The sequence below is a fragment of the Hylobates moloch genome, unplaced genomic scaffold (assembly GCF_009828535.3).
Source record: "Hylobates moloch isolate HMO894 unplaced genomic scaffold, HMol_V3 SCAFFOLD_4, whole genome shotgun sequence".
In the NCBI taxonomy this organism is placed as follows: domain Eukaryota; kingdom Metazoa; phylum Chordata; class Mammalia; order Primates; family Hylobatidae; genus Hylobates; species Hylobates moloch.
In genome coordinates, this window is record NW_026652279.1 from 163,977,870 (window position 1) to 164,001,795 (window position 23,926).

Here is a 23,926-nt window from a genome sequence, read left to right on the forward strand (position 1 = left end):
ACGGGGTTTCGCCGTGGTCTCGATCTCCTGACCTCGTGATCCGCCCGCCTCGGCCTCCCAAAGTGCTGGGATTACAAGCGTGAGCCACTGCGCCCGGCCACTAGTGACATTTTAAAACTCTCATATTTACAGATGTCCAGACCTTGGCGCTCCCCCCACGTAAGCCATAAATACACTCCAGTGTTCCCATTATTGCCATCAATCCCCTTGTGCTCCTGGTTATGAGGCTTGCCTCCTGACTGACATCACTGCACGCATTTACACGATTTTCTTTTCACCCCGAACCCATCTCCCATCTTCCTGTTCTACCTTTTATTTCAATTCAGTATATTAGATATCTTTTTTCCATTTTTTCTAATGCAAAAAAGTGACCTAGTAGCCCAGAGCATTTTCTAGGCTTACAAATTATACTACCTTTGAGGTTGGTGTTTACTAATTTTTACCCTCGTGCATATCTATTATCATTGAGCAAGCCCCACCCCGCCTCCCAATTAGGCAATATTCAAACAAAGAAAGCAGCCTCTGGGTAAGATGCAAAGTTGGTGGGGTTCAGTGGGAGGAATGGGAAGCCCGTCCTGTAGCACATTTAAGAACCTCATTTGCCTGGAGATATTTCCTAATTGCTTCTGCTAGCAGTCCTGAAACTTCCTCTGTAAGAATCAAGAATCACTAATGGTTTTAATTACAAAGTATGGGGTCCTGCCTTCTGATAGGCCAAATTTCCATTTATTTATTTATTTATTTATTTACTTACTTATTTATTTATTTATTTATTTATTTATTTGTTTTGAGACGGTGTCTCACTCTGTCACCCAGGCTGGAGTGCAATGGCATAATCTCAGCTCACTGCAACCTCCGACTCCCAGGTTCAAGTGATTCTCCCTGCCTCAGCCTCCCCAGTAGCTGGAATTACAGGTGCTGCCCACCACGCTGGGCTAATTTTTGTATTTTTAGTAGAAACTAGGTTTCGCCATACTGGCCAGGTTGGTCTTTTATTTTTTGACTTTTTAATAATGACCATTCTGACTGGTGTGAGATGGTATCTGATACGGTTTGGCTATGTCCTCATCCAAAATCTCATCTAGAATTGCAATCCCAATAATCTTCAGGTGTTAAGGGAGCGACCAGGTGGAAATCATTGAATCATGGAGGCGGTCTCGCCCACGCTGTTCTCGTGATAGTGAGCTCTCACGAGATCTGACGGTTTCGTAAGCGGTAGTTCCTCCTGCGTTCATTTTCCTTCCTCCCATCTTGCGAAGAAGGTGCTTTGCTTTCTCCTCACCTTGTGTCATGATTGTAAGTTTTCTGAAGCTCTCCCTGCCATGCTGAACTGTGAGTCAATTTGACCTCTTTCCTTTATAAATTACGCGGTTTCGGGCAGTTCTTTATATCGGTGTGAAAACAGACTAATACGGTATCTCATTGTGGTTTTGATTTGCATTTCTCTGATAATTAGTGATGCTGAGCATTTTCTCACATATTTATTGCCTCATGTGTGTCTTTTGGGTGTTTCTGTTCATGTTTTTTACCCATTTATAAAATGGGCTTATTTTTTTTTACCCATTTTTAAAATGGGCTTTTTTTTTTACCCATTTTTAAAATGGGCTTATTTTTTTTTAACCCATTTTTAAAATGGGCTTGTTTTTTTGCTTGTTAATTTGAGTTCCTTATAAATTCTGGATATGAGACCTTTTTTTTGGATGTATAGTCGGTAAATATTTTCTCCCATTCTGTAGGTTGTTTACTTTGTTGATTGTTTGTTTGTTTCTTTGTTTCTGATGTGCAGATGCCTTTGTTTAATTAGGTCCCATTGTCAATTTTTGTTTCTGTTGCAATTGTTTCTGGGGACTTAGTTGTAAATTGTTTGCCAAGGCTGATGTCCAGAACCGTATTTCCTATGTTTCCTTCTAGGAGTTTTATAATTTTAGGTCTTACATTTAAGTTAATCCACCTTTAGTTAATTTTTGAATATGTTGAAATGTAGGGGTCCAGTATCATTCTTCTGTATATGGCTAGCCAGCTATCCCAGTACCATTTATTGAATAGGTAGTCCTTTCCCCATTGTTTGTAATTGTTGACTCTATTGAAGAGTAGATGGTTGTAGGTGTGTGACTTAATTTCTGGGTTCTCTATCCTGGTTTATTGATTTATGGGTTTTTTTTTTGTTGTTGTTGTTTTTTTTTTTTTTTTTTTTGAGGTGGAGTTTTGCTCTTGTCACCCAGGCTGGAGTGCGATGGCCTGATCTTGGCTCACTGCAACCTCTGCCTCCTGGGTTCAGGTGATTCTCCTGCCTCAGCCTCCAGAGTAGCTGGGATTACAGGCACCTGCCACCATGCCTGGCTAATTTTTTGTATTTTTAGTACAGATAGGGTTTCACCATGTTGGTCAGGTTGGTCTTGAACTCCTGACCTCGGGTGATCCACCCGCCTCGGCTTCCCGAAGTGCTGGGATTACAGGTGTGAGCCACCACGCCTGGCTGTGTGTTTTTGCACGAGTTAAAAACAGACTGTTTTGGTTACTGTAGCTACAAAGCTGCAAGGATGATTTTATTCAAGACTATTGCGATAGGGAAGATTGAAATAAACTCTAATAAAACAAAAGTGGGAGAGTTTTTTGCTCTGGGGGTGGGGGTAGTGGGAAAATACTGAAATCCTGGAAGATATTAGGAGGAGCTTGGTCAATGTGATTAGGCCATCTGTTTGCTAATTAGTGCTGATGGAAGTTAGGCTCCTACCCCTCCATAGAGACTCGTAGACCAGGCTCCTATCTTTTTTGATGATGATGTTTAAAAGGGATGACTCATAGGTCCTAGAGAAAGACGTTTTTGGGTTGTAGAAGATTTACATCTCAAACAAAGAATTTACAACTGCAAGTTTTCTATAGTAAATGTTCTAAGAGAGATCAGGAATCTCTAGTCAGGAAGAAGCCTCTCTAAAGCTTAGTCAAGACGAGGGGAATGCTGTGTAGGCCTTTTTGGTCAGAACCCATTGGTGATCTTCGTGGTACTCTATTTTGGTGTTTGAATGGACATTTTATTACATAGGCAAGTAATGCTGATCTGAAAATTCTAGAAAATCTTGTGTGTGTATGTGGCGGTAGGGAGCATTGCAATTGTATTTAGATTGACTATTTCTATGTATAATTTTAAAAAAATACTAGAGAGAACATGTTTATTTTTTGCATTTTTTTCTAAGAAGAAATGTGTGCTCTGTAAGATCAAGGACTATGCTTGTCCTCCCATCACCTAGCACAGTGTTTTGAAAATAGTTGATGCTCAGTGAATATCTGTTGTTTGCAGTTCAATGAGAAAATATGCCTTCCTTTCCTAAGACCCATCAAACAAGTGCAGGTTGTTTTGAAATTTAATTGTCACATAATGGAAGACACCGGGTCTCAGGTGAGCCGTCTGGGTTGCAGTTCTGGTTCTGTTACTTCATAATTATGTGAAAATGGGCAAGTCATGTAAACTGAGTCTTTGTTTCATTATCTGTAAAATGAAGCTAATACCCATCTCAGAAAGCTTGCTGTAAATTACATGAGATGTTGCCTATCAAAGCATCTGTAAATCTCATGGATGACACAGATGTGGCATATCATTATTTCTGCATGGTTTTCCGCATTCCTTTCAGCACTGTTCCGTCGTCAGTGAATCTGATAAAGGTGGCCGTGGAGAGCTCTGTGTGTTGCCTCTCGGCCTTTTGATTTGTAATAATGAACCCTCATTATGTTTTTATATAAACTTGTTCTACTTGAATACTTTATCGGTGCCTTTGTTTCTGCTTGTTTTATTTTTCATGACACTTTGGTTTGATTCAGAGTGGGAGATATTTCTTTGTTTATCTAATTGTTTAATTAAGTCACCCTACAGTGTGGCTAAAGCCAGTCCCTCTGGGCACTAATAAGAGAAACTAATCACAACTGCAAAGCTCAAGGTAGAAGCTGCTTTGGTATAGAATTGATTCTATTGCTGATGTGAATGCGACCTAACAGAATCAGCTGGAATTGAAAGCCTGCACCACGATCTGGCCAAACATCTTGATGCATTTCTTAGGCTGCTGAAAATAATTAGATTTTATCCCTCTTTTAACCCGTGCTCTGCCTCAGTCTCCTTACCCTCACTACTTGAAGTCTATACTTTCCATTAAAGTGGGTACTACATATTACTTAGGACTTTAGTCTTTTCAAAGTGTTTTTCCAACCATCTTCGTTTACCTCTGTCAGATCTGGGTGAGATAATTGTCAACATCAATGTGTTTAGATAAAGAAAATGAAAAGGGCACCTGACATGACTAAGGCTGATCAGCTCAAAAATAGTAGAGGCAGCATTAGAGTTCAGCTCTTCTAGAAACCAGCTAGAAGGCTCTTGCCACCACTGGGGAGGTGCAAACAGAAATACATTTTTAAAAATGAGGAGCTCTAGTTCTACTCTTGTTTTCTGAGCCTTGGGCCTATTGCCTGTATTCTTTCATTACCACAGGATGCATCCTCCTTTCCTTACACTGTATTCTTTCATTACTGACTATGTGAGGCATCCTCCTACCCCTACATACGTACATGCTCTGGGTCATCTGCTACTTGCGCCTCCCTCAAAACAATCTGTATTTTTAAATGAATCTCTACATATTGGGCAGTTAGTCACGTACTTAGGGTGTTTACATCTGTCAAAGATGCTGTTTCTACATTTATTCAGGCAGCCATTTTGTCCATCAGTATCTGCCAGATGAGTGCTGTATGCCATAGGCAGGCATTGAAGGAAACTAAAAGTAAAACAGCAACAACAAATGAAGTTGATAAAGACACTGCTTGCTTTCAAGGGGCATGAAATCAAGATGTGGCATGGAACTTTCCCTGGTTTAGAACCTCATTGCCTTTTGCCTGTATTCTTGTAATAAGTGTTTGCCACTCCTACCTGTGCTACGTGTGGGTAATCTCAGGTGTGGCATTCAAAGCCATTCACAATTTGACCTCTGCCCTTCCTTTCAAAGCTTATTATGGGTCATGTGAGTTCCCTGCTAGACACACTGGGCTCCCTGACATTTCTTAAACACCTCCATTTCTCAAACTCTTTCCTTTGCTTGGAAAGCCATTTCCCTCACATTTACTTGTGAAAGCTCATCCCTTTCTTCAAGCCTCGGGGTAAATACTGTATTCTCCAAAGTATTTCCATATTGAATTTTTTTCTTCATTATGCTTCAATAGCTCAGCACTTCCAGAGCTCAGACCCTCTGTACTAGCACATAGCAAATCTATCTGTAATCAGTTATTTATCCACATATTTGTCTCCACTCACTAGACTGAAATCTTCCTGGAAGGGGCTAGGAAATGGGAATGCAGTTTGCAAAAAGTAGATGTGTCAAAGGTGTGATTTTAGATGTTCACTGATTCTCATTGTAATGTTTTCTTCTGGGGCTCGAGGGAAAATTACCTTTTCAACCTCCCCTGTGGTAAGGCTGGGGCCATGTGATTGGATTCTGGTCAGTGAAATGTGGATGAAGGATTGTAAACTAGCTCCAGGCTGGGTAATAGACCACCTACTCATTTCTCTTGCCATTCAGACCCTGGAGGCCACACGTTTGAGATGGTGGCATGAAAAGATGGAAGGAACCTGGATTTACCTGTTAGCACCAAAAGAAAAGCTGCCTAGGACAGCTGCCAGATGCCCATCAGACAGATGTAGGGGAGAAATACCTCCTCCTCTTGTTGAATGAGACTTTAAAGGTTTATTTATTATGTGGCCTTGACCAGACTCTCCTGACAAATAGTCTCTGTGCTCCCTGGGGGCAGGGAAAATGTTGATCTGTTCCAATGCTGTGTCCTTAGCGTTTCATCCTATGACCTGTGCATAGTATGACCTCAATAAAGACATGCTAAACACATGAATAAATAGTTGCCAACTCTCATGATCTCTTATTTCACCTGTGAAAGCCAATCTCAAGTTTTCACATTCTGAAAAATGTTTTTATAAATACCAGTTCATGGGAAAGCTTCTATTTTGTGAACTAGTTATTGAGGCATACTTTTAGTGAGCACAGGGCAAATAGCTTTCTTTACGGAAAGGTCTACTGCTGAGGGTTCTAGTTAATGGGTTCCCAGCTTTGCTCTACAAGTAGAATCAAGAGATTCTGGGTTGTGGGAGCTACAGTAAAAGTTAGAATCAGATATGGAAGCAAAGCTAAAGGAAAACTAAGGGATAACTTTCTTTTCAATAAGCACTTACTGACTATAATAGAGATAATAAATTGTTAATAAGAAAAGGAATGTAGCCACGGGAAAAGGCTAGAAATTACAGCAGGAGAAGGAAGTTGACATTTGTTGAGCACTTTTTAGGTGCCAGACATTATTTCAGGCCCTTCATGACTGCTGATTTCATTTAATTCCCACAAAAGCACATTGAGGAAGATGGGAAAATTGGAGTGTTAGGTAACACATGCAAGTTCACACAGCTAGTAAACTGTAGAATGGGATTTGAACTTGGGTCTGTCTGGCTTAAAACCCCTCTGTGTTTGTCCAAACATACTATGTTAACTCTTTCAAAAAATGCTAAATAAAAATTAAACAGCATTCAAGCTATTTGCCAGGATTCTAGGACTTTAACTCATGCTGAAGGGTGTAAGTCTCGGGGTGCCCACCACCTAGCATAACAAGACTCGGGGGGTCCCCAGCCTGCTCTTTGTGATGCTTTTGGCTTCTTTAACTTGTTTTTCCCTCCCACTCCATTCCTGAGCTTTCTTAGTCCTAGATATTTAGATATGGCCTTGCTTTTCAGGTCTTGCACTGGCTCCTTGGGCTAGATGAGATTTAGTATCTGCCCTTGGACCTTCTTAGTCACCCTCTGACATAGGTGCATGCCATCTGGTAGCTCCGTTTCAGAAAGACACCATGCTTAGTTTGACTCTGGAGCCTGGGACACATGCTCAGCTTGGATCTGCTTTGTTGGCCTCCCCTGGTGCTAATTCTAATTCCCATGACAAGATAGAAAACATCCAATTAATCTATTAAGTTATATATTATGTGCATCTGAGAGAATGAAAAGACATTAGGAAACTTAGAGTCTAGAGTAGTGTATGAAAACTCATTACACATATAGAATTTTCATGAGTATTATCTGATATACCACTCTCTGGGGGATCCTTTTTAAGTGGGAAAATTGAAACTCAGATTGGTTTTACCAGCTTGCCCCACTTAATGTAGCAATTAAATAGGAGAACAGATATTTGAACCCAGGCCCTCTTATTGCAAAAGTCTTGGCTTTGTCTAAAATAGCACATTGCCTTTGTGAGAAAGCAGCTTCCTACAATGTCTAAAAGATTAATCTGTTTCTTGTTGTTTGTATCGTCAGAAGGTAGACACATCTATTTACAATGATAAGGCTAAAAAGGATTAATTTGGCACAATACAAGTGTTACCTTGATAAAGGCTGTATGATGTATGAGGATGCTGGGAAAATCTGATATGTCCACCAGCTACACTGTACAGATTTAAAATTATGCAGTGTTTTGTTTCTGTGGACTTTGATTTTCAGAGACCTCAGAGGAAGACGTTGGGATTTTGAGGCTGCTTGCGTGATTGTAATTGCTGTTACAGGAATGTTTATGTTCTTGTAGCTATTTTTATTTTCACTCAGCAAGATAAAGGGGGAGGTGATTGACTTTTATTAAGGTGAATATGGAGGCTGGTTTCTGTCTTTTAACCTCGCTGTTTTCCATTTTCCACTTTGCTTTTTTCTTTTCCTCCCTTCCCCATGTCAGCATCTGCTGCCTCTTCTCATACATGAAATTATTTTGTTATTTTTGGCAGGTATGTTTTAAACTGATTCTGGCTGTATTTTGATGGAGAGGAGGAGTCTTTAATTTCACTACTAATGGATGAACGTGGCCACTTGATGCGCCGTGTATAATGTCTGTGCTGTCACCAGCAACATTTCTAGACCACAATAAAAAACACAAAAACCTGATTTATAAAAAAAAAATGCCTAGGCCTTGGGTTATTTGCAGCCTAATATCAATTACATAATGATCTGGGGACATGAAGATGTTCTATTTCAGCTTTATTTTTTTTTTTCAATTAGAAAATGTTTCTTTTTGTTGACTAAAGGCTTTTAAAAAGTGATAGTGAGAGAGCCTATTGAGTTCTCGTAATAACCAATGCATAAGGACTTCCTTGCTCTACTGAAGCTTGAAGAAATATAGGCTGATGTCTTCAAATGTGAAACATTTTCAGCAAGTTCATTAGTTGGGTTCATATCTTCCCTTGTGTTTCAGTGGGAGAATCCTCTATTGGCTTAAATTTGCCTGGGTAGTTCCCGAACTGTTGGATGAATAGAGCATCCTAGGAAGCTTATGAAAAATGTCTGTTTCTAGATAGTGTAATTCAATAGGTCAGGGTGGGATTAGCACCCGTGTGATCAACAGCTGATGGTCCTCCCACCACATTTTGAGAAATCTGCTTCCAGGGCAATGGCTCTCAAACGTGAGGGAGCATCAGGAGCACCTGGGACTTGTTAAACACAAACTACTGGTCCCGCCCCCGAAGCTTCTGATTCAGCAGGGCTGGGCAGAGTCCGATAACTTGCTTTACGTAACAAGTTCCCAGGTGACGTTGATGCTGTTCTTTGGGAACCACACTTTGAGAACCATTGCTCTTGGGTATTCCCATTGTGGCCACCAGCTGGTTAAGAGTCAGACTTTGACAAATACCAAATGTTATGCTCCTTGTTCTGAGGTGTATGAGGAGGCATGTCTCAGTTCGTAACTTCTTGAAGGAAAATTCATACAAGACACAGGCTCCTTTTTAGGTAATAAACTATTATTGTTCACAGTGGAACTTCTGGACCCTCATTAAACAAAGTGCTAATTTTCAAGGCCCAGGTTTTAGAGGCTGTGCATAAGGCTCCAATGCAGAGGCCGTTCCCATGTTGACATAGCCTATCTAAAACTGATTTTAACTTGATTTTAATTTATTTTTTTTTTTTTTTTTTTTTTACATTTTAAGTTCTGGGATACATGTGCAGAACGTGCAGGTTTGTTACATACATATACATGTGCCATGGTGGTTTGCTGCACCTATCTACTTCTAGGTTTTAAGCCCCAAATGCATTAGGTATTTGTCCTAATGCTCTTCCTCCCCTTTCCCTCTTTTCCTCCCCTTTCCCCCATTTCCTCTCCTTTCCCCGACCCCTGACAGGTCTCAGTATGTGATGTTCCCCTCCCTGTGTCCATGCGTTCTCATTGTTCCACTCCCACTTCTGAGTAAGAACATGCAGTGTTTGGTTTTCTGTTCCTGTGTTAGTTTGCTGAGAATGATGGCTTCAGGCTTCATCCATGTTACTGCAAAGGACATGAACTCATTCTTTTTTATGGCTGCATAGTATTCCATGGTGCATATGTGCCATATTTTCTTTATCCAGTCTATCATTGATGGGAATTTGGGTTGATTCCAAGTCTTTGCTATTGTAAATAGTGCTTCAGTAAACATACATGTGCATGTGTCTTTAAAGGAGAATGATTTACAATCCTCTGGGTACATACCCAGTAATGGGATTGCTAGGTCAAATGGTATTTCTGGTTCTAGATCCATAATGTCATATTACCTTTAACAGGAGGTGCAGTTTGTGGTCTCATGAGGCCTAAGTAATGTTTTGAGGTACTAATTATATGTGAAGAGCAGTTATTACTTATAGTTGGGTTCAAAGAGAACTATTTATATTGGCAGAGTCCATAATGAATATTAATCAATTATTGGATATTATAATATTAATAAATACTTTTTATTAATCTATTTCCTTTTGTAAAAGAACTCTACTGATATTTTCATGACTACACAAATCAGCTAGTCTGATATTAACCACAATTATTTGGTTTAAGTTTACTCTGAAGAATGACTAAGAGTTATTTTTCCTAGTCACCAGCCTTAGAGAATTGTGACTTATTTGAAATGCTAATACTTGAGAGGTTCCGATGCTGCTTAATGCTACATTGTGACATGCATTTTCTCCCACATGAATACAGGTGAGCAACTCTTTTTTTATTATTATTATACTTTAGGTTGTAGGGTACATGTGCACAATGTGCAGGTTTGTTACATATGTATCCATGTACCATGTTGTTTTGCTGCACCCATTAACTTGTCATTTAGCATTAGGTATATCTCCTAATGCTGTCCCTCCCCCCTCCCCCCACCCCACAACAGTCCCCGGAGTGTGATGTTCCCCTTCCTGTGTCCATGAGTTCTCATTGTTCAATTCCCACCTATGAGTGAGAACACGCGGTGAGCAACTCTTACACAGCAAAGTAATTCCTTAAGAGATTTCCTAATGTTGACTAATAGAAAACATCTCACTTTTTCCACTTTAACTTTTCCCCAGCAAGTTCATTATGGAGTAGACAGTTTAGAAGGTTGATGCAGAAAGGAGTCTGAACAATTCCTAATGTCAGAAAAAGTGGAGGAAGAGATGACCAAACCTTACAAAAGAGCTTTGTAAGTTAAGAACCGAAACACTGAATTGGAAAACACAGGTTCTTTATTAGAAAATTGGTTGTCACCTATCCATCACATTGATGAGGCTGACATGTTTAGAATAAACTTTATCCTCAAGTATTTTTTTCCTGTTCTGCTATGCATTACTAGAAGAGAAGAAGAAAAACGCAGATACATATAGTTATGTTAACTTCTGAAACCTCTTTTCAATGAAATTTTGACCTCTGTTATGTGCCAAGTGCAATAAATATCTTGCTTTTGTGTTGGGGATACATATTAAAATCCTGGCCTCCTTTTTAATTAGCCCTACAACACAATTACAGCCTTTGGGTTACAAACTCTTACACCAGATAAAAGAGGAAAAGCACCACCACGAAGAATTGATGGTGATTGGACCTGGTCTGGATTGGAAAGGGCAATTATCATTTTTCACTGCTTCTCTTCCTCTTAGGTGAAGTTCATTTGGACGACCTTTTGCCATTTTTGCCCAGTGACATAGAGTGCCCTGTTCTTGGACTGAAAGCACTCTAGTTACTCTTGCTGTCAGAGAAGCATTTCAGCAGATCATGGCTTGCAGCTACAATAAGAGACCAGTGAAAGTGCAGGCAAAATTTGTTTCCTTTCATGCAAAGAGGTAGTTATGTTTTTTTCCCCATTGTGTCCTAAGCCTGGGTTTAAGGATATGATATTGGTTTTGACAAAAAGTCAAAAAATTTACATACTGATGGCAGCTGCACTTCAGGAATTTCCTTTAAAATAAATATTAAATAAGTCATGATGCTTAAAAACTAGATATGAGAAGTAGTGCACATGATTGCTGGTAAGAGGAGATCCCCAAGTTCCTGTCCTGTGATCAGGTGCCTCAAAACACACCGTCGGAGGTGGAGGTGGAGGTTTAGAGTAGAAACAAGTTACTTTTAGCCTTTAAAGTTGGTCCCCTTCATTGTAGGGGGCAAGAAACAGCCTGGTTTTGTCCAAAACGAATGGTGATGGTTTCTGTTGCATAAAATATGATTGTATATGTATAAAGCTCAACACCCTACTTACCTGGGTTATTCTGGCAAAAGTTCTATTTTAGTCCAAATTACCTGCTTTGGGAAGAAGGTTGCTTTTCTCAGGGGGTAATTACCAGTGCAATCGCAGCACCATCTGCTCGCCTTATGTTCTGTAGATGACTCGAAGGAGATAGTTTCAGGAGAGACCTGAAAAGGGAACATTTCAGGAGGGAGGAAATGAACATAACCTAAAAGAAAGTAATAATTAGGAACTTAAAGAGGAAAAACATATGGTATTGAACATATAACTTAGAAAGCAGTGTCCCAGACCCCTGGCCCAACTGAGGTTTTCCCAAGAGTAAGAACTGAGAGAAAGTCGAGGCTAGAACAGAGAGTGGCCAATTAACCTAAAGGGAATCTCCAGAGGGACCTAGCAGAGAGAAATAGCAGATGGTATTCGTTTGTGATTTCGTGGTGAAGAAGTAGCCGCAGGCTAGGTGCAACCGGCAGTATCTTGCTTTCCATATTCTAAGACAAACTTTAAAAGGAAAGCCTGCATACCCAGGAGAATTTTCATGCAGTCATCATTCATTTAAAAAATATACTTAACACCTCCTAAGCAGGATGTATTTCACTAGGCTGTTAGAGGAGATATGCTGATGTGTAAGTTAGGGTTCCTTCCCTTGGGGATTGTACAATGCAACAGGAAAGCAGGGGAAATAAGATGTGTGCATGTCCAGGTAACTACCATTCATGGCACATAAGTGCCACATTAGGGAGACAAAGTGCTATGGGGTTTCACAGAGGTGAGAGTTAATTCCTGTTCGGGCATGAGGAGGAGGCTTCATGGAGAATGTGGAATTTGTGCCGGACCTGTGTGGATAGATTGAATTTTGCTGAGCTCTGAGGGCCTGCCTTGTGTGGAGGTGGGATTCAACACAGAGATTCAGGGACCTTAAGTAGAGTGGTTCGGGATTTTAATATTTATCTGGAGAGACAATAATTATATAAATATTTTTCACGCTTTAAATACTTATGAAATTTGATTCTGCATTCTTGGGCGATTAAGCTGCATTTGAAAAAATGTGCACAATCAACCTTCAGTAGTTCTAGCTTTAGCATATGTTAATCTTGCTCCTGCAGCTGTGACCCCAGAAATAGAATTTTAGCAAGAATAATTTTTTTATATATTTAAATTTTTTTTAGCTTTGGCAAACAAAGGGGGGAATGGCTTGAATTGCAAAAGCCACTGATGTCAGATTCTCTTTCGCTTAGAGCCAGGTTGGAGTCTTGTCTGGAGGAACTGGAGTTTCTCTTGTCACCCTGAACCCTCTATTCCACATGACCTGGTCCATATGTCATTCTCTCAGTGTCAGTTTTTGAATTATATAATAGGAACACTTGCATCTATCCTATTTTTAGTATCATGAAATAAATATCTTTCTGTAATATTTGAAACTAGTAAAAAGTGACATTGGGATACATGTTCTTTTACTCCACAAAGACAAGTTATTTAGTGACTTTTTAAGGGAGAAAAAACATTGAAATCCCTGGGTACAGTAAGACCACATTTATCCATAGTATCCACCTTTCGGTGTCTTTCCCCCAGCTTTTAATTTTGGTGAGTGCACGCAAGTACATCTCCCCTCCGTCCCTCCCCATCCACATCCAGGTCTTCTTGCCACACAGTTCCTCCCTTGACAGTCTCCTAGTCTGTCAGCAGCAGGAACTGAGGGTTGATTCAAGTGTGAATTATCTTTAATTAAAACCTGCCACTTAGAAGTAAGTGAAAGAGAATTTAACCTTTGTTTATTCCACCTCAGCTCCTCCAAGCCTCCCAGGGCTCCACTTTGAAGGGCCAGCCTGCTGCTTGTGGCTTGAGTGGATCACCCAAGGTTTCTGCTGCTTGTGGCCAGAGAAGACAACCACTATTTTTCAGTATCCATGAGCTGCAGGGGCACGCTCCCGGATCTGTGTTACAAAATAGCCTCTCCTCCCATTTATTCTCTTCATTACACAAACATGTGTCCATAGTGTGTATGAGAGACCACGGGTTCGAGCTTCCCTGCTCTCCTGTTCTCAGAGGCCTCCATCCTCTTACAGACACCCAGCTGCCCTGCTGGATGGGCTTACACACCTTGCTGTCACACTTAGTGTGGTGGCAACTGAGGACCATTGTCATGAAATCTCTCAACTTTTCTGTATTCTCAACTCCAATCTTGCAATATTGCATTTCCAACTAACTATAACCATTCTTCATTTGGCCATCCCTTTAGCACCTTAGATTCTGTCTGGGCCCAGCTTTCTAGGGCTAAGAGTTGGGGCAGGTCTTTGCCTGCTGTGTCCAGTTGGTGATTCTGCCAGGAAAGTCTTGGTGAGAGGTTGGTGTGGCTGAACTGAGAAGTCTATCACCTTAGGAGCATCTGAAGTTAGTTGACAGCCATGATGGAGGGCATGAGCCATGGGTAAACAGGAGTGGTGGTAAGCTGGTCATCAGTTGGAAAGGCTGGCTGTTGGGAAATAAAAAAGAATAAGGAGTAGTTGAAACAGATTAGATAGAGACTATGTTGAGGTCCTAATAGGGCAAATATTGCTTTAGAATTGGTTTGAGTAATTTTTACTCAACGTAAGTCTCTGTAGATAACTTGGCACACTTTGCTGGGTTGGGGTTGTACCTAAAATTTGCAGACATACTAGATGAATTTGCAGGTGTGGAAATTTATCTTCTATTTCCTTCTCTTGTGTTGCCTCTGAAGGTCATCATGATTCTCCCAGTTACTCAGGGCTCTTTATGATTCCCTCTCCTTTGCTTCTCCCTCGTATCCATTTGCTAAGTCCTATATTTCTGTCTCTGAGGTAGCTCTTATACCCTGGCCTTTTTCCTTTGTCTCTGTGTGGTCTATTGAAGTAGTCTAATAGTCTTGTCTCTAACTGTGCTCCCCTCTACTATTTACACACAGCTGGCAATCTTCTTGATGCAACCATTAATTATTTACTCACATGCTCCATATCCTTCAGTTATTTTTTTTTTTTCATTCCTCTTAAAGAGCAGTTTCTCAGATGGCATGCTAGGCTCTCTCTGATCTAGTTTCAACATGCTCTAAGTAGTGTGTTTCCCATCACTTCTCTTTGTGAACCATTGCTGCAGGAAAGTTAAGGGAAATACTGGTCTCTACTCCCATACCTCTCACTTTCTTACATTTGTTGGTCCTCTTCCCTCTGCCATGATATTCTGCTTCCAACTACCTTTATTGTTTACACATAATCAAATCCTACCTATTCTTCTCTAGTTCAAATGCCACATCCTTTTCGAAGCCATCCCTTATCTTAACAGCTAGGACAAAGTTAATCCTACCTCCTCTGAACACCAAGTCATTTTATTTACACTTCTCTTAGCTTATTGTTTTGTTGTATACATGTTTTATGTATAACCAAAATATCATTGAAGACTATATTTTGTTTGGTTTTGTATCTACCTAGCTCCTAATACAGTGCTTTGACAAGATAAAATGCATAATAAATATTATTTAAATTTAATAAGTGGATGAAATAAGGAATGGATATCCATTCCTGCAAATATATGTGCTGGAGTGTTTACTATTTATACTGCTTATGGACAGAAGTTTTCTGTGAATGTGATGGGCTCACAGGACTATGAAAGAGATAAAACTGCAGGAGATTTCAGGTAGATTGAAGGCACTGAAAGGCAAGCTGAACTCATACTTTTAAATAGTTTGATTTCAGAGGAAATTATTTGCTAAAATGTCTTCTGGAAAGGTAAATGATAGTGTGATGAGTCATACAGAAGATTAATGCAAACTATAAGATTTATTATTTTGGAAACATTATTTCAGGGAATTGGGCCAGTAGGCATACATTCTGACTGTAATTCCATAAGGCTGAATGTTTGGTTGATACTCTTTTCTTTTGTTTTTGCTTACCCACTTAACCAATTCACCAAAAAAGTGGCTTCCCTGATTAGAAATGAAGACACCAAAATTTGCTCAGAAAGAAAAAAAAGTAGATTTTGTAACTTTCTCTGTTCCTGCATCCCCCTCAAAGCCTCCAATTCTCTTCCTCCTCTTATTGCTATTGTCAGAATGGAGGCTGTCTAATGATTCTGAAGGTGAACCAACAGCATGATGTGAGCCCTGTCATCTTTTCTGGGATTTGGAATTGGAAGTGGGGATTGGGGGATCTGGGATTGAGACTGGGGGATCTGGGACTGAGACTGGGGGATCTGGGACTGAGACTGGGGGATCTGGGACTGAGACCGGGGATTTGGGATTGAGACTGGGGGATTTGGGATAGCTTAAAAAGGGGAAGAGCAGATTCTAGATAAGAATTAAGTTATTTTAATGATCAAATAGGAAACAATATTTCATTTAACCAGTAATGCAAATGGTTCCTGAATCATACTATACTGATGTAAAAGAAGATTCTGCAGTGGTGTCCAAGTTGAATGCTTTGGGAAGCATATTAACTCAAGAAATACAAGTGAACAGAAATGTGCAGAAGTTCAAAGGCATTTTGAAATGACTGGATGGAAAAAATCTAACTCTGAAAAATGATGAAGCTACAAACAACTAAATAAGGCTTGTTCTGGTAAAGAAAGGCACTCACAGTACTGCCTTTGATAGAGCCACTCCAAGTTGACCAGGCCAGCGAACATTCACTGTGCTCCTACTGACACGCTGAGGTGGCTGAGTTTGTAGGACACACAGCTAAAGACTAGAAAGGGGGTGCTTCTATCATGGCAGGGAGGTGGGTGGCTCATGCAAAGGGAGGAGACATAGATAGGAGCAGTCTAGTGGGGAACAGAAGAGAGAGAGTAAGAAAGTGTTCGTTCTGGGTTCCCCCTAAAGGCCCACCTGGTGAGGTCTTGTCCTCTCTAGCAGTCATGGGAATGAGTCAGCAATGCCACGGATGGAATGGCTTCTCTGCTTGTGTGTTGCTCTCCAGAACCTGATGGAAGGCTTGAGTGGAAAAACCGCTTTAGCCTCCCAGCATCCTTCAGTGTTTAGTCAAAGGAAGAAGGGGAGGAGGTATTTGGAAAGGGGTAGCCCAACTCAAGGAAGAAAATGGGGACAAGATGAATTTGAAATGAAATTGTTCTCTCCAGGCCAAGTTTATCCTCTGGTAGAAGAGTCTGGTTCAATACCAACCAGAGCAATTGCTGACTTAGAACCAACAATTACCATAATGGGTCAAGCACACCTCCCCCGCAAGTGCTTTCTGCTCCAGCTGATTTGGGACATGGGGCCTTTCGCTGTCCAGCATGGCATTCACAAATGTGTATAGGTCTCAGGAGGTATGTTTCTGTTCTCCTAAGATGGGGCCAGAATAAAGGTGTGTTTTGCAAGACAGTCCTATGACATTGGCATTCTGATTAAACCGTCTGGGTTTTCCTGACCTACATGTATGTATGTAGGAGCGTGTGTGTACATGTGCATGTGTGTGCATGAGAGTGAGTCTAGGTGTGTGTAAATGTAGGTGTGTGTGTTGTATATGTTAGAGTGTGCTTGGGAGTTTTCTGTGTGTGTTTTGTGTTTACAAGGTTGAGGTTATGAATAGGGGAAGTGTGACAGGACTCATTCATTTCATAGTTTTCATTTCTTAGAAGAAGAGAAGTATACATAGATGATTCTGTCTTCAAGTCTTTAAGTTCACTAATGAGTTATTTCTGGTTGTGGTAGTTAAGTAATTTTTTCTATAATCTGATCTTCTGCATAAATTTTTGCAGTGTCCTTATCAATGGGATGAGGGACTCTCATAATGATATTAACAATGTTAGCTGTATAATCCCCCAAAGTGATATTATCTTCAGTACAAGTATGGCTGTTGTCTTTTAAGCAAAGTTTTGTTTAAGTTGTAAATATTACAATGTATTTAGAAAGTGAAAAATAAATTATTTCAAAGGCAAAATACTGTTTGAGTTAAAAGTGTGATGCTGGAATTTGGCAAGCTCACCCCTGCAGAATATATTCTATTGTGGCATTACATATCATTTCCATGTATCTTCATTTTATGATCTTCATTTTGAATGATTTGATGGTTCAGAGGTGTGGTAATAGATATGAATTTTATTTTGACGTGTGGAAGAAGGCATTTAGATGCAGTGTGTGTGCACTGTGAAATGATTAGAAATTATTATGGGGTAGAAAATTTGTGATTGAGCTTGAATGATTGAATCTATTTTAAAAATGTGCAGAGCTGTTAGCTTTCAAAATAATTTGTGCAGTCAAAAGAAATCAAAATTCATTTTAGTTATTCATATTTTATTTTTGAAGTAAGCCACAGTTACTTTATTTTTTAAAGTAATGGCCTAACTCCAACACCAATTCTTCCAAAGAGGAAGAATCAAAAAACCATAATGAGAGAGTGCCTTTAAGATGAAATTGAGAGTTAGTAAGTGAATAAACAGGTTGTCTATTAAGTAGTTACCAGTTTCTTCTTACGTTGTGTACTAGAGGGTACACTGAGAGACACAGCAGAATGGACAAAGGGCAGAGGTTCCGGGCTTGTGGAAAAGGCCTTGCATATCAACTAAAACATATAAATTTGAGGCCATTTAAATTTGTTCCTTTTCTACCTACTTCTTGTGTTCCCTCACCTAACTATTGTGTGGAGCAACTGTGAGGGGCTTGTCTATAAAACTGCAAATGGAGAGTTTCATGAAGTTTGATTATTTAGTTCCCGAGTGTGGCTTTCTTGAGAATCAGAACTGGGCTTGTAAGGGGCAATACTACAGGGCTAAAGACCGTAGGCTCTTGGAAAATCAACCACTTCAGCCTAGCTTCCACAGGAGTTGAAGAGCGGAAGATTCAAGATTAAAATCTTTTGAGATAACGGGAAGTGAAAGTTTCTGTGTCCCTCATTGTAAAGACGATGCATACAAGTTGAGGCGATGGCACTGAGGACCCCCCTTCCTGAAAGGCTTCTTGCAGCCTCTGTGTGTTCTGTATCAGGAATCCCAAAGCAATGGAGAGGTGACACCCAGAAATGCTCCCTGTCTACTGACAACTGGCTGCGAATGGCCATGGCTCTGTCCCAGGCAATCTCACTGTCCTATGTATTTAGATAGTGGGAATGTGGATAGTTCTCTTGATTTGTACTTGGGAAGATTAGCAAAGACTTTTCTTTTTGCATGTTGACTCTTCCTCCCTGTATTTGAAGGTAGGCTAAAATTTTTCTCAGGAAACAGATTCAGGTCTGAGAAAATGCTTGTTTGAATACTTAATAGTTCTGTATCTTAAATTTTCGAAAATAGGCCTAGAGGATCCTGAGGGTAGAGTGAACTGCAAACTTTCCCTCCGATTTCAGATAACGAAATCAGCTCACCTATATAGAGATATTGTAAAATTAACTCCAAAAGTACTAATAAATATATTTCAACCAGAGTCATGAGTATGTAAATGACTTGATTTAATGACCATCTTACCATGCTGGTTTCCTTTTTCTTAACATAGAACCACTGAACATTGAGGAGATACCGAGGAAGACAAATCAGGAGGAAAATGATTGAGAAAACTCCAATGACCTTGCATTATTGATTTTTATCTTCGAAAGTTGTCCTGGCAGTTAACTCCCAATGGAGTAGAGTGAGACTGGGGGATACATTTCTGATGATTTCTTGATGCTTTCAAAATTGGTATACAACTGAACGTTACTTCTTCTGTAGCAGGACATAGGGCAGGATCATCACTGAACTAAGTTTATTCACACTTTAGTTCAACTTGGGTCATTCCCTTCTTAGTGTCCCCAGTTTCTAACCCTTACTACTCTAAAGGAAGGGGTGGAATTACTCACCAGAGCTTGGTAATGCACATTTTTGTTTGCTAAAAAATTTGGAAGATGCTCACTCTAAGCAGATCACATAGAGGTCAGCCAGGAGATTTGGCATTTGTTCTTTATACCGCAGCTAATTTTTCTGTGGAAGCATTTTTGGTACCTATAACTGAAGTGACTTAGTCCTAAAAGGTTCAAAACCCTTTTTTAGGCATTCTAAGATGCTAACACTCTAAATTTCTACTCTCTCCCTGATCCCCGGAAAGCTGCCATTTTAAAGTATACCAACAGGAAAGGATATTTGTCGTATGATACGGTTTGGATCTGTGTCCCCAAAAAATTTCATGTTGAATTGTATCGTAATCCCCAGTGTTAAAAGTGGGGCCTAAGTGGGGCCTGGTGGAAGGTGATTGGATCATGGGGTGGTTTTCTCAAGGATGGTTTAGCACCATCCATGTAGGGCTCTTCTTGTGATAGTGAGTCCTCATGAGATCTGGTTGTTTAAAAGTGTGTGGCATCTCTCCGCTCTCTCGCTGCTGTTCCAGCTATGGGAGATGTCTGCTTCCCCTTCACCTTCCACTATGGTTGTAAGTTTTCTGAGGCCTCCCCAGAGGCTGAGCAGAAGCCAGCATCATGCTTCCTGTACAGCCAGTGGAACCATGAGCAATTAAGCCTTTTTTCCTTATAAATTACTGAGTCCCAAGTATGTATTTATAGCTATTTGAGAATGGCCTAATACACCAGAGTACAGCAGATGTTTGTAACATGGGTTTTAAACACTATCGTCAAAGATGATCCCCTCTGTCTCAGCTGGCTGGCTCTGCCTTTGCATGAAAAGAATTGGAACTGAGGAGTAGCACTTAGCATGAAAGGAATCCAGGTAATTCCCACCCTGAGGAGACGTGGAGCCCTCTTTAGACTGAAATCAAGGGCTAGGAGGAATGAAAAAGGTCTGGTTATAGTCACATCTGCTCGGTGCCTTTCGTGAGCAGCACTTGTCTTGGTATCTGGCTCTTGTCCAAGAACTGGCCTTTGAAGATATTCCGTGTTGGAGGAGAGATGCCAGAAAGGGGAAGCTCTTTGTCTTCATTGGGTGTGCCTGCCTGCCCTTGTGAGGCATTCCTGCCTTACCATGGAAGTGACCTGTCCTTTGAATGATTCGGGTCACTGAGTAAAAAGCTCCATGTGGCTGATGATGGAGAAGTTCCCCACAGAGCCTCTTTCAGAGGCTCTTTCAGTCTTTAGTCCAGCAGTAGTTCCCTCCTGGGTGTCAGAGACTGAAAGAGGCATGAGAAGCCAGAGGCACATCCCAGCAGTGTGCCCTGCAAAGAATGGCCTCTTCTTTGTTTGAGGGCTGGTCATTCTGACTGTGGACCTCACAATCACTGGAATCAGATGATAAAAGAATGTTGTCAAAGAACATTAATCATTGCATGGATTGCAATTTGTGATCTGCTGGATTTGCATAAAAGAATGTAGAGGCCTTGAACCACAAAACCTAAAATGTGTATCCAAGAAATAGTGGTGGTCATCATTCCAGTGAGAGGATGTTCATAACTCGCTGCTGCAGAAGAAATGATCAAAAAGTGGTCCAGGGGCCTCAGGTTCTCTGTGTTAAAAATATTTCTCAAGAAAAACTGCATGTGTACCTTCAAAAATTAAGCTAATATTGAAATACCCTTTCTAATGGAATTATTTTTTTGATGCTCAAGATGTCAGGAATAATATTTAAAAAGCAGAAAACATACTTCTTTATAATCTTTGCAAATCCAGTTTAATGTTAACCTCCCCTTAAGCTCTATTTACAAAGAATTGTACCCGTTTTCACCTTGATATGGTGGATTTACTGTTACTATGCAATTGGAAAATCGACTTTTGTACTCCTGAGGGTATTTTTAAAAATAAATTGGATTTCTTAAGTTCATTATTTTTTAATAAAATGCATAGTTAATGGTATTAAGCTTCTTCTACACCTACTACATTTTATTCTTGTTTGAAGTATATATGGGTTTGTGAACTGGCTTATAGGAAAGATCAATCGGAAAACACTTTAAAATTAGAATTCTTAGTATGCCAGGTTCACATTTTCCAGTAGGGGGCAAGAAAGTACTATATATGAAATCCAGAAATCACTTTCTTTTTCTGTACCTTTGCAAACCAATTAAGATCCTGAATTGTGAAATGCTAAGTGTGATAGGAAAAAGGATATTCAAATCTATTAAATATAATCTCTTATGTCAGAGGGCTATTAAGCACGATATTTAACTGCTCAGTGAATCTCTCTGGGAGAGAAATGAATTTGGGAAAGGCCAAGAGAATGGGATGTGACACTTTGGCCAAAGTATCTTGTCAGCACTCCAGTGCTGACTAGAACTCAGCCATGACGCCCAACCTCCACAAATAACCCCCCAAAAGACCTCCCCAAACCAACCCCCCTCAAAACCATGACATATTAATGCTTGGTATCTTATAAGACCCTTCACTTGTACTTGTTCACACAAACACAGTCATTCAAGTGGCCCTAAGGAGCTGCTTTTAGTCTGTTAGAGACATAGACCACGCTACTTACCTCATTGATAATGAGCTCACACACACATTGACCAATGCAAGTGAGAGAATCAATTACTCATAATTGATTCTAGCTGTGAACTTTTTGGTTATGGTTCAGGCACTCTGACATCATCTATATAGTTCTTCCAGAACAAGTTTCTATATCCAACCTGGAGTTTCATACAGGACATTTTATTTTTTAAAGACCACTACTTCAAATGTATTTCCATGTTTGCTTTTCCTCTTTCCTAAGTTTGTAATTTTGATGGAGTGTTTTTTCCTTGACTCTAGTTTTTGTAGGGGAAATTACCTCTGCAATCAAATCAATATACCACATGATGCATTTGGTATAAATAAATATAGTAAAAATGTTTGGAAAATCCTCAATTTTGTGTGTCCAGTATGGTATTGGCAATCATTTTGGTGTATCATAACATATCTTAAAGGAAACAGAATGCTATTTGTCATAACCTTATCATTTTCCTTGGTTTGTGTAATGCTTATTAGCTACAGAAGTCAATAGCTTCCACATGAACAGGTTATGTTTACTTGGTTACTTGAAAAACAGATGCCTGTTTGAACATTAACTGAGAGACTTAGTGGAAGACATTTAAGGTTCAGTGATGTAAAGACTGCTAAAGTTGTCTGAATCAGGTAAATGGCTTCCCAAAAGACGGTGTTATATTTTATAATCTCTTTCTTGGGAATAAACTTGCTTTGTTTATAAGACATTGTATGATTTACATAGTCACTAAAATGGAATATTAAACTCAACTTCCTTTCAGAAGCAAATTCTTTTAGTGTGCTTGTTTCATTTGGATGGAAACTTAGAAGATCCAATTTAGGTAAAAAGGTGCTTGGCTTACTGAGTAATGGTAAATATCCCTGACTTCTTATGCAGCTTCTAAGAGCAAGCAGGGAACCTTCAGACAAAGCAAAGGAGTAGTTTATATGCATGTGGGGGTTTCTTGGATTTTTGTGGAAACTCAATTTTCTACTTTTGTCCTGCTTGCTTTAATTTCTAGGCATTTGTTTTGTTTTATTATCTCTTTTCCAGACACGACTTTGATCAGCTCATAGGAAATCATCTGTAGCAGGGTCATATTAAAATCCTTCTCATCAGCCACCAGCAGACCTGTTTTTCTCTGTGACTTATATTTACGATACTTTTTTCTTGCCAGTTAGAAACATAAGATATATAGGTATAGGGAAGAGACACGAGAACTGTTCTGTTTATTTTAGTTAAAATACTGCTCATATAAATGAGAGGGCAAATGAAGTGGCTTTCTCACAGAGGTCTTCAGTAGATGGGAACTTATTTTTACTTATCTTTGTCTCTGAGTCTGAATTAGCTTCCTCACTGAGAAAAAAGGAAATATTCTTAAAGAAATACATACGTAGTATTTTAAAACCATTTTTCTTCGTCCTTATTTAGAGAGGAGTTTCCACACCTAAATGAAACTGAGCCTTAAAAGATACACCCCTTGTCGATGAATGAAGTTTTAAATATTCCAAAAAGAAAACTACCCTGAAAAATGATTGTATTATTTTCATTTAAAAATCTCCCACATACATCGTTTTACACAACATATTAAAATAAACATAGCTACCGGGCCGGGTGCGGTGGCTCACGCTTGTAATCCCAGCACTTTGGGAGGCCGAGGCGGGTGGATCACGAGGTCAGGAGATCGAGACCACAGTGAAACCCCGTCTCTACTAAAAATACAAAAAATTAGCCGGGCGTGGTGGCGGGCGCCTGTAGTCCCAGCTACTCGGAGAGGCTGAGGCAGGAGAATGGCGTGAACCTGGATGGCGGAGCTTGCAGTGAGCCGAGACTGCGCCACTGCACTTCAGCCTGGGCGACAGAGCGAGACTCCGTCTCAAAAAAACAAACAAACAAACAAACAAAAAACATAGCTACCTTACATAAACTTTTCCTGCCTATAATGTTAGAAACAGGGGAAACTATTGAATCCAGGAAAATGTTGTGTATTTGTATTGCTCAGCATTTTTGAATCAACCAGATCAAAAGATTTTATAAACTCAAATGATCACATTTAGCCACAAATGTAATTTTCAACTAAATGAACTTGATGTGCTTTATTATAAAAAGGACT

General features: G+C 39.9%; 2 long non-coding RNA genes across 2 annotated transcripts in view; both read left to right on the forward strand.

Annotated features, from left to right (window-relative positions):
* Positions 1-1,145: 1,145 nt before the first annotated feature.
* Positions 1,146-23,926, forward strand: part of LOC131383335 (uncharacterized) — a 129,896-nt gene continuing 107,115 nt past the window's right edge. Inside the window, exon 1 of the long non-coding RNA XR_009213319.1 lies at positions 1,146-1,332. This is a non-coding gene — a long non-coding RNA (uncharacterized LOC131383335). The remainder of the gene's footprint in view (positions 1,333-23,926) is intronic.
* LOC131383336 (uncharacterized) lies at positions 10,358-22,698 on the forward strand. The gene is made up of 3 exons (XR_009213320.1): positions 10,358-10,476; positions 10,928-11,110; positions 18,941-22,698. It is a non-coding gene; the product is annotated as an uncharacterized LOC131383336 (long non-coding RNA).